The sequence below is a fragment of the Miniopterus natalensis genome, chromosome 9, assembly GCF_054644295.1.
Source record: "Miniopterus natalensis isolate mMinNat1 chromosome 9, mMinNat1.hap1, whole genome shotgun sequence".
NCBI lineage: Eukaryota > Metazoa > Chordata > Mammalia > Chiroptera > Miniopteridae > Miniopterus > Miniopterus natalensis.
In genome coordinates, this window is record NC_142089.1 from 33,739,027 (window position 1) to 33,756,698 (window position 17,672).

General features: G+C 38.6%; 1 long non-coding RNA gene across 1 annotated transcript; it reads right to left on the reverse strand.

Annotated features, from left to right (window-relative positions):
* Nucleotides 1–7,708: 7,708 nt before the first annotated feature.
* Nucleotides 7,709–11,329, reverse strand: LOC148092437 (uncharacterized). The gene is made up of 2 exons (XR_015714987.1): nucleotides 11,160–11,329; nucleotides 7,709–10,415 (listed from the first exon to the last, which is right to left on the reverse strand). It is a non-coding gene; the product is annotated as an uncharacterized LOC148092437 (long non-coding RNA).
* Nucleotides 11,330–17,672: the final 6,343 nt, after the last annotated feature.

The window sequence follows — 17,672 nt, forward strand, 5'->3', positions numbered from 1 at the left end:
GTGTAACAGAGAAAGTACAACACGTGAGCAGGGTTAGGAGGAAGCAGGGGAAAGAGAGTGGGTAAAGGAGAGAATGCTTACCTGTGTGGACTGCTGCTTACAGTTATCTTAAAACGAAGCCCTAAAAAAAATGATCATTAGATTGAGCAACAGAGACATCATTAGAAACTTCCATAAGGGCAGTTTCAGTGAAGTAGTGGAGATGCAAGCCAATATACAGTGAGTCAAGGACAGCACCTTGAGGCTGTCCAGACACAGTGCTGCTTGCCTGGCAGGCTCTGGGGCCACTCTGTGCCATCGCTCAACATGAACACTTGGTGCTATTTCTTTCAATATTTCTTTCAAGATTTCAGAGGCAACAGAAATGCCCTGGCTGCAGAGACTTATTTGGCTGGTGGGGGAGGTGAGATGGGACACCCAACACTTCTTTCCATTTCTGAGTGAAACTCATATGTCCAAAAAAAAAAAAAAAAAAGAATTAAACACATTAAGAGGTTTATTTAGGTAAATGGCCCATAGTGGATTTCTCCCCAGAAGGGGGGAAGGAACAAGCAGGTAGACATTTCTGTTTGGACAGGAGCTAGAAGGCAGGAAATCTTGTGCAATGTCACCAAGAGCACCTCAAGCTGTATTAGTGCCATTGGAATAATAAATTTGATTATAGTGGTGAAAAAAATAAAATAGAGTCAAGGGCCCTGGCCAGTTTTGCTCAGTGGTTAGAGCATCAGCCTGCAAACTGAAGGGTCCTGGGTTCGATTCTGGCCAAGGGCATGTACCTCGGTTGCAGGTTCAATCCTAGGCCCCGGTTAGGGTGCGTGCAAGAGGCAACCAATCAATGTGTCTCTCTCACATCCATGTTTCTCTCTCCCTCTCTCTCCCCCTTACACTCTCTTTGAAAAGCAATGGGAAAAAATATCCTCAGGTGAGAATTAAAAAATATAAATAATAAAGTGAGTCAAGGAGTGAATAGAAGGTGAGAAAGTAGAGACAGGTTTCCCTTTAGATTGGTTTGACTGGGAGGTGAAGCACAAAAGTGTAGAGAGAGCTAGATGACAATGTGCAGTGAAGAGAGGCCGTTTAAAGGTGGGAGAGTATGCGTGGAATGTAATGAACAAAATGAACTGATGAACAAAAAAGAACCGGAGGCATGGATGCGTGGAACAGACTGACAGAGGTCAGAGGGGAGGGTGGGGAGCGACTGGATGAAAGAAGGAGAAGAGATTAGCCAAAGAACATATACACATGGCCCAGGGACAGACAACAGAGAGGTGAAGGGGGCGCCTGGGGGGAGGCGGACAAAGGGGGAAATGGGGGACATCAGTAATAGTGTCAACACTAACAAAATAAAAAAAGAGAAAAACATTAAATAGAAAATGGGAGAGTATTTTGAATACCGATGGGATCGACGCAGTAGACTGAGAGAGGTTATTGCTGCAAGAAGAGGGAAATAAGTGATAGGATATTGAAAGAGGGCCCATCTGATAGTTTCTATTTTTGCAATTAAATGTGAAGCGAGGCTGTGGGTTGAGGGTGACAGCAATGGGGATAGGAAGTACGAGGCAGAGAGTCTAGGAAACAGGTATCTCTGAGAATGCGAAGGGGAGCTTATAAGAGAAATGTAGTATGACGGCTGGTCGGTGTTGACAGCTCCTTTCACTTGTCCACTGGCAATATTGCTGTTCTTCTCTATTAAGCATCCTGCCTTGCAAGTTAATTCAAACTGATTTCAGACCAAGAGATTGGTCTGAATTAACCAGGAAATGCTTTCGATTCTCCACCTTACTTCTGTCTTTGCCTGGATCTCCCAAAGCAGAGCCTGAAGGCGAGGGCTCACGCGCTCTTATTTCATTTAGCAGTACAATCCCAGAGAAGATGAGTGGAGGGCAGGAGGGTGACGCAAGGAAGGCGGAAAAGCCAAAGTGAAGACCTTACGTGTTAGTTGTTGCGAAGTGCAAGTGATTGCTGGATTCGAGAGCTCGTGCTCTTAAGAATTAGGACACGCTGCATCTCAGGGCTGCCCACTTAGGAAGGAAGGGCGTAGAAAAGAGGAAGACGGTCTATGACCTGCGTCTCCAGGGTGCACATCCTGGGCGCATGCGGGCCCCTAGTGGGAAGCTGCGGGGTGGGAGGAGGAGAGACGTGCGAGGCGGGGATGAGAGGTGGAGGGCTTTCAGCTCAGGCTCGTGTGAATGTAGAGCCCTCACAAAGCTGGCTGGCCCAGCAGCAGCCGGAATAAGAGACAGATACATCGAAAGAGTATCTGATACAACTTACAGCCGGGAATATAGCTTACTGGATTTGACTAAAGTCAAGATAAAGTCATTAATAGAAGTCTTCTAAGCTGGATGGTGAGCTGATAAGAGGTTTTCAGATGTTCTCTCTACAGCGGGAATTTTGGATTTGCTTTGGGCAGGCATATTATGCAGGAAACAATTTTTAAATTATTATTTTAACAGGGCAGGAGAGTGTCGAGAATTTTGAATGCTCACTTTTTTGGTATTCATCATAAAGCACTCCTGTCCTGCCATCTAGCGTTTGCTAGTTTATCAGAGGGCAACGAGTAAGAAGTCGCTTTATCTGTTTCTCAATGGCCGCACTTCCAACATTTTGTGACAGGACAGTTTCTAGTTACGAGGGACAGCCTCAGGCATTTCAGGATGTTTATGTTCCACCGCACCTCACTCCATGCCAATAGCTACCCCACGTCATTGTGAGGACAGAAAACAGTGCCGCACATTTTCCAATGTGCCCCAGCACCCCGAACATTAAGAACCAACGCAGGAGGGGTTGATGGCGAGCCCAGACTTTCCAGATGAGGAAACTAGGGCTTAGAGAAGATAGGGAACAATGTCACATTGGAGATGAGCAGTGAGTAGGTACTCAATAAACAAGTCCTTTTCTAACTTCTGTTTGTCTACAGACAGCCTTTAAGTAACTTCAGCACTCTGAGTACATTTGCCATATGACACAATTTATTTAAAAAATTCTATTTTTACATAGCTGTATTTCTCAAAGTGAGATTCACTTGTAAGATTGTCATCGTAACAAGGATAGAATAGATGCTAGATTAAAAGAAGGTCACAAAATACAAAGATTATTAAGAGTTTGAGGAAGAGATTACAGGAGGAAATTTTTAACAAACTAGGCTATTCAGCCTAGAAATTAGAATGGCAATTGGATAGCCTTCTCGCACGTGAAAGGTTTTCACACAGAGAATGACGTGCACATGGGACATGTGGTACAGTCTGAGATGACGCGAGTTCCTGGTGATTGCACTGGGATGATGTGTGTGAAAGCTTACCAAGCACTTTTATATACATGATCTCATTTTAATATTTTCATAGTGTTGAGTTAAAAATGTAAATGTTGTATGTATCTTATATACAAATGTAAAAGACTAGGAAAAAACAGACATTACTGATAAAAATGAGAGAAAGGACTACTGAATATCCAATGATCCAGGTTTTAATTAGATAGGAAGGTGGGAGTTCATACTTGACCACCTCACATCTGGGGAATGTAGGAAGCTGATTAATTTAATTGAAGGTGTAGGTATGGTTACAAGACCTGACTAGCTGAACAAACCAACAAAACAGCAATCAAAGTGAAATCAAGTTCAAAGAAAAAGTACATATGCATGACAAATGGCAACTTTCAATGAAAACAAACCCCAAATTTTATAAAACAGTGAAGTTAAGAACACAGGATTATAGGGAATGCATGAGACACAGTGAAAAGACAGGACAAAGGTGGTATAAGAGAAAAGCCTGGAAAGGAGAGTTTTGACGAGAAATCCTTATGAGAACAAAACTACATGCAAGTGGCAACCATGTAATTAATTATTCACGAGCAATTGTCCATTCTGTTATCTATGTGTGTTAGCCTAAATAAGTAGAAATGGGTGCCTGACATATGGGGTAAGAAGGATTGACCAAGAATCGAGTGTTTTTGGAAGTACATTATCTACCAACTCTTAAATCAAGGAATTATTTCCTGTGATGGTGCTTTTATATCTTCCTCTCTGACATCATTCATTCAACAAACAGAGCACACACTGTGTGCCAGGCACTCTTCTAGGCACTGGGGGTACTGTAGAGAACAGAATAAATGTACGTATTCTTGCCCCCCCAAAAATTACTTTCTTGGGTGGGGCAGGGGAGGGGAAGAGCAAGAAATAGAAAAAACAAAGTAAAAAAAATACAGTATGCAAATGATGATAGGTGTTACCAAGATAGTAAAGTAGGGAAGGAGAACAGGGACTGTTGAAACATCTGTGAAAAAGATAGTATTTGTTGCTCAGGATAAAATATTAGGCGAAAAGAACATGACTGAAAACTGCGTATAAGTACATTGCCTATTATTATATAAAAATACGTTTAATGCAATATGCATAGAGAACAGAATCAAAGGAAATACTGCTAAGGATTAAAGTGATTATTTTGCTTTATGAAATTTGGAATGATTTTTAAAGTGCTTTCCTTTATAGTTTGCTGTTTTGTTAGTGTTTTCTATGATTAGCATGTATAACTTTTATAAATTAGAAATAATAAATTAAAAAAATTTTTTTTCTAAATATGTTTTCTATCTTCACTAACTAGAATGGTTTATATTCCAGCATAGTATATTTGTATTAGGTGTATAAAAATATCATTTTCTACACAGATAAAATAAAGCCTTCCTGAAATGTCCTCTATCTCTCTTTATCACCATTCACATTTCTATCAAAATGTTATCGAATTTTTAAAATTGCCCCAAAAGCCCCCGAGGTCTCTGCCCTCATTCACCTTACTGCGTAAACCACTCATAAAGTAGTTGTTATTCATTGTCTTGTATGATTAGCCTTCTCTTGAGATGCGATGCGGTGCAGTTGTTAAGCACCTGGATTCCGGAGACAGGCAGCTGGGTTTGCATGCCGCCTGCTGCTTACTAGGTATGTCCTGACCTGGCCAGGTTACCTATTTTTCTGTGCCTTGGTTTCCTCACCCATAAAACAGGGTGCATATAATTTCTATCTCATAGATCAGCGTGAGGAAAAGTGAGTTCAGTCTCGTACAGTGCTTAGAACAATGCTTGGCATATATTAAATGCTATTCATTATTATTCTAAATTTAATTTTCCAGAAGGCTGGCACCACGTTTGCTATTTCTCTAACATTCTTAGCTACAAGCAAGCACAGTGCTAGGGAACTCGTCCATCCATGATGTACCCCGGGGGCCTAACATGCGAGGAACAGGTGAGATTTGGTGCGGGAGGGGTAATAAAATGGAAGCCGTTTGCCTTGTTATGTTTGTAACCCACTCTGTCATTGCTTGAGGTAGACAGCAGGTCCGAAAGCTGAGGCCCTGAGGACTGAAACGACTGGCCCAAGATCAGCCAGCTGCTAAGTGCAACGTAAAGCCACGCTCGACTCTTCCCTGCACCGTGTGAAGGGAACGGGAGTCAAAGGGCGGCTGAATCCGAGAAGGACCCGGGATTGTCTGCCGAGCTCCTCCCGTGTTTATTTATTTACCATTGTATCCCCAGAACTTCGCACAGCGCTGGCTGCACAGGAAGAGCTCAATAAATATTTAGTGCTGAATGAATAAATAAATGAGCGAAGTGAAGCACAGAGGAGCCAATCGAGGAACGACTGGCCAAAATGACTTTTCGGCCTTCATCTCTAGTCTCCTACATTCAGCGTGTGACAGTCACGATAAATGCTCCTGTTGGGCACCCGGAGAAAGTGGAGGAAGGAATTCATTGCTTATTGGCCGCGTGTTCAAATCCAGACCAACCGGCACGCCATCGCCCGCAGCTTTCTTTCCGTAAAATGAAGAAGTGGTCTCCAACTACACAATATTAAGCTTCGTTTGTTTGGCGGCAGGCTCGCTTGGAATAGGCAAGGGAATTCAACAGATCTGTCTAGCATAGCCCAAACTTTTTTTTCTTTCTTTCTGATTTAAGGAAGTTTGGGGAAACACTTTTGTTTATATTTTAGATGATTGTATCACCTCAACCCCCCCCCCCCCCCCCATAAAACAGCCTCGGGCTGGCAAAGGTTTACAGGAACTCCTGGAAGGACTATTACATAAACTTATTTTGATTCAAACGAGTCCCCACGTCCTCTTGGTATAAGTATGAGAGAAGCACTGTTAAGTTTAACCTCAAATGGATTTGTTTATAATCAGACGTCCACATGATAAAAACACATTAATACATCTGCAGGGTAGTGTGAAAAACTGCTGCAAAACTCAGCTGTAAAAATAATTTTCATTTAGATGAAAAATACCAGAGAGTGCAGGAATGAGCCCATCTGTGTCTTTGTGAAGGAAGTTTATGTCCCATGGGTGCTTATAAAACATTTTTCAATTTATAAAAATATGCTTTCTTGCATGACTTTGGAGTATATAAAAGTACTCATATTGGAAATGGCACAATGTCATTATGTTTTATATGGTTACAATCTCTCTACTCACACATACACATCTACAACATTATGATTGGTTTGGAGGGTGGAGGTTGCTTTCAGATAGCCAGTTAACTATCATATGCAAATACTGTGGAGTGAGAACAGACATGTAAACAAGATGAGTGCTAGTCATAGATGATTTAAAAATTTTGTGATCTACTAATGCACAATATTAAGCAAGAAATCTTTCTTAGTGTTAGAACTAGAACTTGCTACAAATGAGAAAAATACTGTTTGGTATTATTATTTTATATTAATTTATATAATTATGTACATATAATTTAATATATTATTTCTGTATCTGGGCATGGAGTTATATATCACTGTAGCAATAGAACATGGTTTCCTTTATTTTGTTTCTTGTGGTCATTGGTGGATAGTGAAAACTGAAATATTTAATAAGCTTAAAGTTCTACTTTATTAGGATAAAACTCTTTTTTCTCATGTAGCTTTCTGCATGAATTAGATTAATGGCAATAGATTTTATTGTAAAAATGAATCACTGTCCTTCTAAATTGTGTAGTATAAAGGGAATCATGACAGATACATAACTATTAATTATCAATACAAACATACAGACATGTAGCCATGCCTGTAAGCTATTGCCTGGCTTCTAAATATTTGCATTCCGTGCATATACTTGGTACTACAAGGTAGACACTGTGTTAAGGGTGATACAAATAAGGCATATTCCACACACAATCTGAATATAACATTTGCATCTTCTTTGTTTTGAAAGTCACTTTGAATATTCTGCCTTTCACTTATATTGCTTACGGTTTTCACACAAGTGTGCTTATGAGGTTGACTCTTGTATTAATCATTTTTTTGCTGCAGTAACAAACAATCCCAAAATTTTAGTGGCTTATACGAATACAAATTTTTTTCATGTTCATAAGCCTGTGAGTTGCCTACAGCTTTGATGAGCTCTATGTGTTTTATTTTCACTTGGAACTATTTGAAGAAAGCGCTTTTTTTGGCAGAGATCAGAAACTCAGGAGGCCAAGCCAACTCATGTAAGCATATTTAACACCTCTGCAAGGATGGGCGTATGTCACATCTGCTCACATTCCACTGGCCAGAGCAAGTCACGCGGCCACTCCCATTATCCATGCAGTGGGAAAATATATTCCTTCCACTGGAGGAGGGAGGAATAGGACGGTAAAAATAGTAGTTGGAAAATAACACAATCTCTCATGACTACAGATTTAAAACCCGAGTCACGTCCCTGAGTAACAAAAAGAGTTAAATACGAAAATATCATTGCAAATTTATTAAAATTTTAATACATCTTTGGACAACTACTTACAAAGGACTTGATTATATGGGAGCCAGAGTGAAAGTTTAGAGAAGGAATTCTGATATAGTAACTAAATCTAAACAGGTTCAAAACAAAACATACTCATCCCTCTTTGGGGCTTGCGTAGACCTATGCTTACCTGCAACATGTTTCTTATTACTGTGCTTTCTGATTGTTTATTTCTGAAGATAGGAGCAGTATCTGTTATCTTCTATGCCTAGTAAAATCCCTAGCACAGTGATGACTCAGTGAATGTTTGTTGAAATGCTGAAGGAATCCATGAATATATAATCCAGAATACCGTGGTTCCTTTTATCCGCAGTTTCACTTTCCGTGGTTTCAGTTACCTGGTCAACCTCAGTCCAAAAATATTAAATGAAAATTTTCAGAAATAAGTAATTCATAAGTTTTAAATGATGTGCTGTTGTGAGTAGCATGATGAAATCTCCCACTGTCCCATGCCATCCTTCCCGGGGGGTGAATCATCTCTTTTCCCAGGGAATTCACACAGTATATGCTAGTCACTTAGTAGCTGTCTGGATTATCAGATCAACTGACTCAATTTCCCAGTGCTGGGTTCAAGTAGCCCTTATTTTATTTGAGAGTCTCAAAGCCATTTGCATGACTTTTATTACTATATTGCTATAATTGTTTGTTCTATTTTATTGTTGTTGTTAACCTCTTACTGTGCCTAATTTATAAATTAAACTCTATCATTGTTATATGTATAGGAAAAAACCTGGTATATATAGGGTTCAATGCTATTTGTGGTTTCAGGTGTCCTCTGGGGGTCTTGGAGTGGATCCCCTGCAGATAGAGAGGGACTATTGTACATTGTTCTTGTTTCTTTTTTCCTAAAGTTATTTATATTTTATAACATGGGAGAACTAATATTTTATTTTCTCCTTTGTGTTTTTGTTCTTTTTCCTATCTGGGACTTTTCACTTTTCCTTTCTTCAGTGAGGTTATTTTATTTTAAATAAAGTAAGAGTTGAATATGCTTGGTTTGATATACCTTGAATATATTCCCGCAGATATGCTTTGTGCACATGTGTCCTTCTATGTGTGTGTGTGTGTGTGTGTGTCCGGGTTGGGGGGGCAGATCTGTGCAAACAGTTTTTATACATTTTGGAAATAACTATAGGGTTTTCACTGTTCATTTACTATACTACAGATGAAAATCAGTTCTTGAACCAGGTTGTGATTTGCTTACTGGGAAAACCTTGCGAGATTCACATTATGTAGTTATGAGCCTGTCAGGAAGACTATTACCATACCAGCACAGTTAAGAAGATTTCAAATAGATTGTATCATGCAATGCCTTCACAGTAAATAGCAAACAACAATATAAAGACATGAGAAAGTTGATGATAATTGATAAAAAAAGGAAATAAGTATAATGCAAACTGGTTTCTGTTATCATTCAATACATATAATAAACCTTTCAATTTCTATAAAATTATTCTTAAACTCACTTGGCTCAATTGCATATTTTCATGATTCAAACTTCACGCTGAAGTCATGAAATATTTTAAAATAAAGTTCACACAAAACTGCATCTTGGCAAGTCATCCAGAAATAATACAGGGATATCATCTGTACAACTTGCCCTGCTTTCCCAAACCACAACTTCCCAATTCTGTAGCTGGTTTTAGATAGACTGAGTATGTGACAAGAGTAGAAAATGTCATTTTAATGTAGCTACACAAAAGGAAACATTTGCTTATGATTTTTGCATATGCATATTAATCGTTCATGGCAAAATTTTGAGGACTCAAATGGGTATTTCTTAGTTCAAGTGAACTTGGCATTTTAAATATAAATTAAAATGTGAAAACAGTTTAGAGACTAAATGAATTATCCAAACCACACAGCAAAACCAGTCTGCCTCATGAAATACTAGATTTGTAATGCGTATTTAGAGGATTTTAATTTAGGAACTTTGACATATCATGGCAGAAATAGTAAAGTAATTAAAAATAGTTAACATTTCAAATCTCAAAATTCTTTGCTTAATGCTGAGAAATATTTGTCATACAATAAGATCAAATTGTTTTCATCTGATACCTGACTCTACTGTAAGGATTCTATCAGATGCAAACTCATTAAAACTCATGACACAAAGCTGTGATGTAGAGCTCCAAACAGCAAAGAGTACATACAAATTCTTGTAGGGATTATTTTTAAATTTGTATTAGAAAAAAATGTTTCTAACTCATGGGAAAAGGTAAGGAGCTATTCATAAAACCTTTGGCTTATTGCCACCAAAATGTTCCATTTATTGAACAGGAAATAGGTGTAGAAAGTGCTTTTAACTCAACTTGGAATTAATTTCTCCAAATTATAAAAGCTGTTTATCCCTTCGATTACCAACCCAAATAGTCCCTCACCTTATACCTCTCAAAAGCCTTGACTCTTTAAATAAAGCTCAATACTAAGTGTTTATGGCACCCTCTTTTGTGAAGAAGCGGAAAAAGCAATACCTTTTCGATGTTGATAAGTTCTAGTGAGTGACAAGGTTGGGGGTTAGTTGGTGTGACAAGAAACTTGCCAGGGTGGCATATTCCTGGTTTAACTGATACTATGACAACCTTTTTCTGGTGAAAGTTTGCAGTTTGCATCCAGATTTTGTAGAATGAATTTTGAACCGGTGTTGAAACCTTCAGTCTGTGGAGCAGGAGAGGAAAACAGGGATAAATATCAATAATGTAGAACAGACTTAACCAGCAAACCAAGAAGCAAAGTAAGGAACAGCTGGTGGGAGTTCACAGCAGGTGTCTATGCACCCACTGCAGACAGCCTTTCCAGCAATAATTGGGGTTGAAGCTGACTTTTGGATCCAAGGAACACAGTCAATGTTGGGACTTAGAAGTATGGGATTTATTTAAAATAGGTTTGATTAATTCTGTCTCAAAAAAATTTTTTCCCCTTGCCTTGCAGGCTGTTTTTACTAAACAATCACCACACAATTTAGCTTTTGCTCTGTGGGCATATTAAGATACCATTAGATTTTTAGAATGGGGGAGTTTAAAAAAATGTAGAAAGGATGTTTATAATCACACCCCTTTTCTGCAAGTCTGTGTTTCTGAGACTATTTATGTCTTAAGAAATGAAAATAAGAAACAGAAATTAAGTAACTTCTTTCCTGAGAGTTTGGTGACAGAAATATATAATGAGGTGCGATTTTAATCCATGAGTTAAAAAAATAAGTAACTTCTTTTTAAATTGTTTCATGGGTACAAATCTCCTTAAGGAGGTCAGAGCCTTAAGAGCATTGTTCATGAGATAACTCATTGTATCTGGTATGGTAGGCATAAAAAACTCCTGAGGCTTGAATGGCATCCTGAAAAATTAGCATTTAACTTACCAAAACAATTACTCTAAGTTTATAGTAAGCCAAATAATAATTACCTGAAAAAAGCCATATATTGCCCTGCTGGGTGTGGCTCAGCGGTTGAGCGTCGACCTGGGATCCAGGCGATCCGGGTTCGATTCCTGGTCAGGGCACATGCCCGGGTTGTGGGCTCGATCAATGACTCTCTCATCACTGATGTTTCTATCTCTCTCTCCCTCTCCTTTCCTCTCTCTGGAATCAATAAAGACATATTAAAAAAAAAAAAAAGCCATATATTAAAAATAGTTGTAAGTTTTATAAAAAGTGAATTAGAATCAGTTAATAAAAAAAGAATGCTTACAAATTTATTTTCTTCATTGTTCTCCAAACAACATTTGAAATAGAGTATAAAAGGCTTGGAATATACATTTTAAAAAATAAAGGAAGATCCTTAAGGTGATTTGTTTTTCTTTTTCATGAGGAAAAATTTTAAGCCTCATTTCCGAGAATACAGTTGAAGATAGCTTTGACTTCTTTTTGTGTTTTTTTTGTTTTGTTTTGTTGTTTTTTCCTGGCTGGGAGATACTGTGATAAATTTTTCATTATACATTATAATTTTGAGCATTTCCCTAGTCTATGTCTGTAGCCAAGTAAGCCTGAAATTCTACACAACTTATGACATAATCTATGTGCGATAGCAGGTGGATCAAATAATGAAAGAGTATAAGAGCAGGCTCATCGTGGGGATGCCAACCACATGCTCACTTTCCAAATTCTGGCAAGGGCCCCAAAGTGTCAAATTTGCATGGAGACTTCCTCCCAACATGCTTTGATCTCCCTCTTCCCTTTTCCCCAGTAATAGGAGAAGCTTTGGGGGGCGCTAGGATGATGACACAGGGAGGAAAACTGAAGTGGGGGAAATAAGAGCTGCCTTCAATCTTTGGGAAAGTGGAAGATGTTCCCAGAGAAGGTAAGAATTAGCTAAGGGGTAGAAGCAAGCAGAAAGACAGGTGCTCTTGAGTTGGGCTACTCAGGTATGGTTTGCAGGGATAACTGTACGTGGATAATGTCCTTCGCATGTTGTGCAGTCCTTTTTCTGAGAATTCTGTTTCAAGTTCTGCTTTGTCAAGGGGCTGTAAACTAAAAGAACACAATCACTTTTTCAACTGTTTAAGAGTAGTCGTCACCGGGAGAAGAAAATAAGCCAACAGTCCCTCCTCCTCTGTTTTGAGGAGCACGAAGGCTGCAGGGGGTGCCACATGGATAAGCAGTGCTGAGGAGCCCTGAGAAACGGGAAAGAGAACAGGTCACTTTGGTTCCACCGAGTACAGAGAGGTCAGAACTTAATAAAACCTCCGGGAAAACTCAGTTCCTGTAACATTTCTATTTGTTTCCAAGGCTAGCGTGGCTTGGGGAAAGAAGCCTAATTTTTTAAAAAGTAAAACTACTAGTTTATCTAGGATTAAGTTTATGAAGGACAATATTATTTTCTCTTAGCCCATATAAATAAATTAATCTAGCTCTAAACGGTAACTGACTTAATGAGTGGACTGATTTTGTACCAAAGGCAAAGTCTGAATTCCCTTTGAACTTGGTAGTGGAAATAGTATTCCTTCCTTATTTTATTCACTCATCAAGTATTTCAAGAATGCCCACAATGTATAAGGCTCAGTGGGGCAAGAGGTTGCTAGAAAAAGTTACTAATAATAGTATAAATGCAGCAGCTTTTGACAAAATAAGTCATATCAGATTTTAAAGTGTTGCTTTTATGGCTCTCTCCAACAGAAAAGGCTAGAATTATGCCAAGTGCTCCAGGAAATGGTAGGGGTGTGCACTCCTCAAGTATAGTGGTACACAAAGAAAGAAGAGTTGAGAATCATGCAGTATGGGAATATAATGAAGAACAAAAGCTTTCTTGTTCTTAGGCGTTTATAGTCACTCTATATCAATGACTGTCCTAGAAAGTGATCATTGCACAGCAGCGACAGCTTAACCGAATGCCAGAAGGAATGACGACTTCTAGCCAAGGGTGATTAGAGGGAATACTCTGGGAAGGTGGAAAAAGATGGGCATGATTACATGGGATAAGACTTTAAAAGGTAAGAGAGCACTTTAATTATTAAACGATACATTCTTAAAACATTTATTGAGAACCTAAGTGCTTGGGAGAGAAAGATAAACAGGATAAAATCCATGCCCTTGGATATTTCAGGCAGGGGACAGATACACCAAAAAAGGGAGAAGAAATAGCGCCATGGAACAAATACAATGTTATGGGACAACATGGTGCTAGAATAGAAGTGATGTAGGGCCTTACAGGAAAAATAAGAAAGGTAAGGAGAGGAGATAGGCAAATTAAGACAACGTTATGCCTGAACTGAGATTTCATTCATTTGTTGCTCCTTCATTCAGCCAATGTAGTAAGTGCCTACTATGTTCACAGTGCTTGCCCTCAAAGGATTGATACTCAAATGGTGGACCAGACATATAACTAAATAAGTATAATGATTGATTTAATGAACTATAATGTACACAGCATTATTAAAGACAGATGGTCAAATGTATCTTGGAGGCTGAGGAAAGGCTGAATAGAGGAGGTGAATTTTGAAACAAGTGGGGGAATTTGTTTGGCAGACTGTGACTGAGAGTACCAAGGAATAAAGAAGTTCCAGAGAGTGGGGACAATGGTAGAAAAGGCACAGCAGCCTATTAGAGCTTGGTGTGGACACAGAATATAAATAAATTTGATATGGTTAGAGTACGGGGTAAGGAAGATGAGGCAAGAAATTAGGTTGGTAGGGACCAGATTATAGAGGCTCTTGAATGCAGACTTTAAGACTTTAAATTTTACTCTGTAGACCTGTATTTTTCAAATTGGATTCCACTAAGTCACGGAGTTCCAAGGAAGTATGTCGGGAAGGTAAAGGGTATGTCAAAACGAAGGGTTTTAGGGGTTCATGAATTTGACTGTAGAGTGTGAAACATTAATCTTTAGGCAACATAAAGTATTTGAACGTTTTTTAAGGAAGGAAGTAATAGGCTAAGGAAGATCCATCCACATTACCATGCTAGAAGTCTGGAAGTCATCCAAAACTGCCCCGTTTTTTCTCCTGATTCATAAAGCAGCAGTCATTAAATCTTCTTCATTCTTTTCCTTAAATAGCTCTCAAGTCCATCCTTTCCCTTCCTTTCCTCCTGGAACTGCCAGTGGTCCGGGTCCTCATCGTTTTCCCCCTGGTAGAAAACAGGAGCCTTCTAACTCACAGCTCCACACTTTTCAGTCCTACCCCCAACTTTTTAAATAACATAATCTAAGTGTACATGTTTTCCATCAGAGGATAAGCCCCTTGAAAGCAGGTATGGGATTTCCTGAAGGATCGTCAAGATGGGATTCGCTGCCAAACACTCTATATTCACTTTATCTTACAGCATCACTTTGTCTCTTTCTACTGGACCATTCCCACCAGGATGCAAGCATGCTGCATTTTTCATCACCCTAAAAAAAAAAATCTTCCCTTGTCTCCACACCCCCTTCACAGCAAAACTCAAAAGCTTCTATGCTCCCTTTCATAGCAAAGCTTAAAAGAATTGAATAGAATCACCTTGTCTACTTTTTCACTTTCATTTTCTCCTAAACTTACTCCACTCTGACTTGTATCTCCATCATTGCACTAGAAATATTTGTCTAGGCTGTCAAACCCAGCAGTCAACTTGTCATCCTCACCTGACTTGACGTATTGGTAGCATTAGACATGGTAGACAGTAGTGCCTTGAAATATTGTCAATACTTTCTTAAATTTCCTCCCACCTTAGTGGATACTCCTTTTCAGTACCTTGTGATAACTCCTCTACCTTTTACAGATTTCTTAATCTGGGATATCTCAGTCTGAGAATCACTTTCCTTTGTTTATATTCATTTCCTAAGGGATCTCCAATTGACTGGTACATATGCTGATGATTTTAAAACCTACATTTTCAATCTGAACCTCTCCCCCTGAAGTTCACACTCCTGTGGTCAAGTACCCAGTTGATATGATCTTTTGAATTTCTATTAAACATCGCAGACTTACCAAGGTCAAGCAGAATTTGGCCCTTCCTTCCCACCTACTTCTCATGAGGTCTTTTGCATTTCAGTCTCTAGCACCCTTGTTCATCTAGGCGTATGGGCCAAACAGTTCAAGTCTTCGATTCCTTTTTTTTGTGTGATGCTTCTTACACCTCTCACTCAACCACTGGCAAATCCTTCTGGTGCTAACATCAAAATATATCCCAAATCTGAATGGTTCTCACCACCTTCACTGCTACTACCCTAGTTTAAGCTACTACCAGCACTCAAAGGGTCTCCTACAACAGCCTCGTACTTAGTTTCTTTGCTTCCATTCTTGTCACCTTAAGACTCTTTTCCACACAGCCAGTTAGAGAAATCCTTTAAGTTTATCATTCATATCACATCACTCCTGTTCAAAAATCCTCCAAAAAATATGACCATGCTTTTTTAAAAACCCAAAGTTTTTAACTTAGTCTATCCAGTATTATCTGGCTCTAGGTAGTCTAATTGCAAACTCCTCCAATCTCATTCTTGTACTCACCACTCTGGACACATTGGCCTTCTTGCTATTCCTCCAATATGCTATTGCTACTGTCTCGGGGCCTTTGCACTTGCTCTTCCTTCTCTTTGGAATACTCTTATCCCAGATATTTGAACAGATCCTTCTTTCACATGATTTCAATGAGTACTACATTCTCAGAGAGACTTTCTTTACCAACTTATATAAAATACCTATTCAATCCTTCCTCCCATTTTCATCTCTGTATCCATTTATTCTGCCTTTTTTTCTTTTTTTTAACAGAACTTGCCACTAATATTACATTACATTATAGAATAGTTCCCTCTTATCCATGGTTTCATTTTCTGTGGTTTCAGTTACCCTGATCAGTTAACCAATACAAAATTCCAGAAATAAACAATTTATAAGTTTTACATTTCACGCCATTCTGAGTAGCATGATGAAATCTTGCATTTTCCTGTTCTCCCTTGCCAGGGACATGAATCATTCTTTTGTCTAGTGTATCCAAGCTGTATATACTACCCATTCATTAGTCACTTAGTATCTGTCTAGGGTATCAGATCAGTTATTGGATATTTTGAGAGAGAGTGACCACATTCATATAACTTATTACAGTATATTGTTATAATCTTTCTATTTTGTTATTAGTTAATTTATTACTGTGCATAAATTATAAATTAAACTTTATTCTAGGTATGTGTGTAAAGGAAAAAACATAGTATATATAGGGTTTGGTACTATCCATAGTTTCAGGCATCTACTGGGGGTTTTGGAAAGTATCCTCCATGGATAAGGGGGTACTACTGTATATTTGCCTGGTTCACCTACTAGATGTGACAAAGACTCTCTCCTTGACCTACTTGTCAGTCTTCTCTAACCCATCTAGGTCCCATCTTTGAGCATGTCCTGAAGAGCCCAGTTTTTACAAGAATCCTGCTAAGTAGCCAGAATAATCATTCTCAATATCTACCAAAATTCGTTATAGTTAACACCTCAGTCTGCCTTCAGCAAGGATCCTGTTAGGCCAGTTTAGCAAAGGAGTACCCTATCCCTTTAGTAATTTTACACCCACTGACCCTCCCACCCTGCTCCCTGGCTATAAATCCCCACTTTTCTTTGTTGAGTCAGGGTTAAGACCAATCTTTCACCTGTATTGCAAAACCCTATTGCAGTAGTTCCAATACCTATGGCAAGTCTTGCATAAAGTATGCCTTACCTTCTTTAACAAGTGTCATAATTAATTCTTTTCTTTAACAAATGTTAACATCAGTGGTAAACAAAACAGACTAACTGCCATGACTGTCTTAGTCTTACTCTATCTCCAGTGCCTAGACCAGTGTCTAGCACTCAGTAGGCAGTCAATGCATCTTTGTTCAATGAATGTATTTAGAAGAAGAAATAATATACTAAAAAATAAAAAAGAATCTGGGAATCTTTAATTGGTGGAATAGCTAGTTATATACCACTTTTAGAAAACATTTCAATATTTTAAAATTCAAGAGTAAAAGGTTTACCAATCAATACTTTAAAAAAATTTATTAACACATTTCATTTCATTGAATCAGAACCTCAGAGTTAAGAGCCCTTAAAGGGCACATAGTATAAACCAACGTTCTAATTTTAAAAAGAAATGGAATTCTCTGGATATTTTTTTAAGGTCTTTATTCTTGGAGGGAGAATTATTTTATTATTCACAAAGCATTTGGAAATTTTGAAATTACCTAATTGATCTTAAGTTTGCACTAATTAATCACATCAAAGCTTTGTTGTTAATGTTGACAGGATTGAACCAAGAGCCAAAATTTTAACACCCACTTGAGGTCATTAAGAGGGTATTAGAGAAGGCTTCAGATAATATATATACTGTATAGTTTTGTCAAGGGTTGTTTTAATTCCAAGGCACAACCATAACAAAAATGCTAATCAATTCAAGGTGACATTGGTATCTCCTCAGTCAAACCTCACCAGTTACAGTGCTCAGTACAGATAGGCACTGAATCCGTGCCAGGGGGGGAATGATTG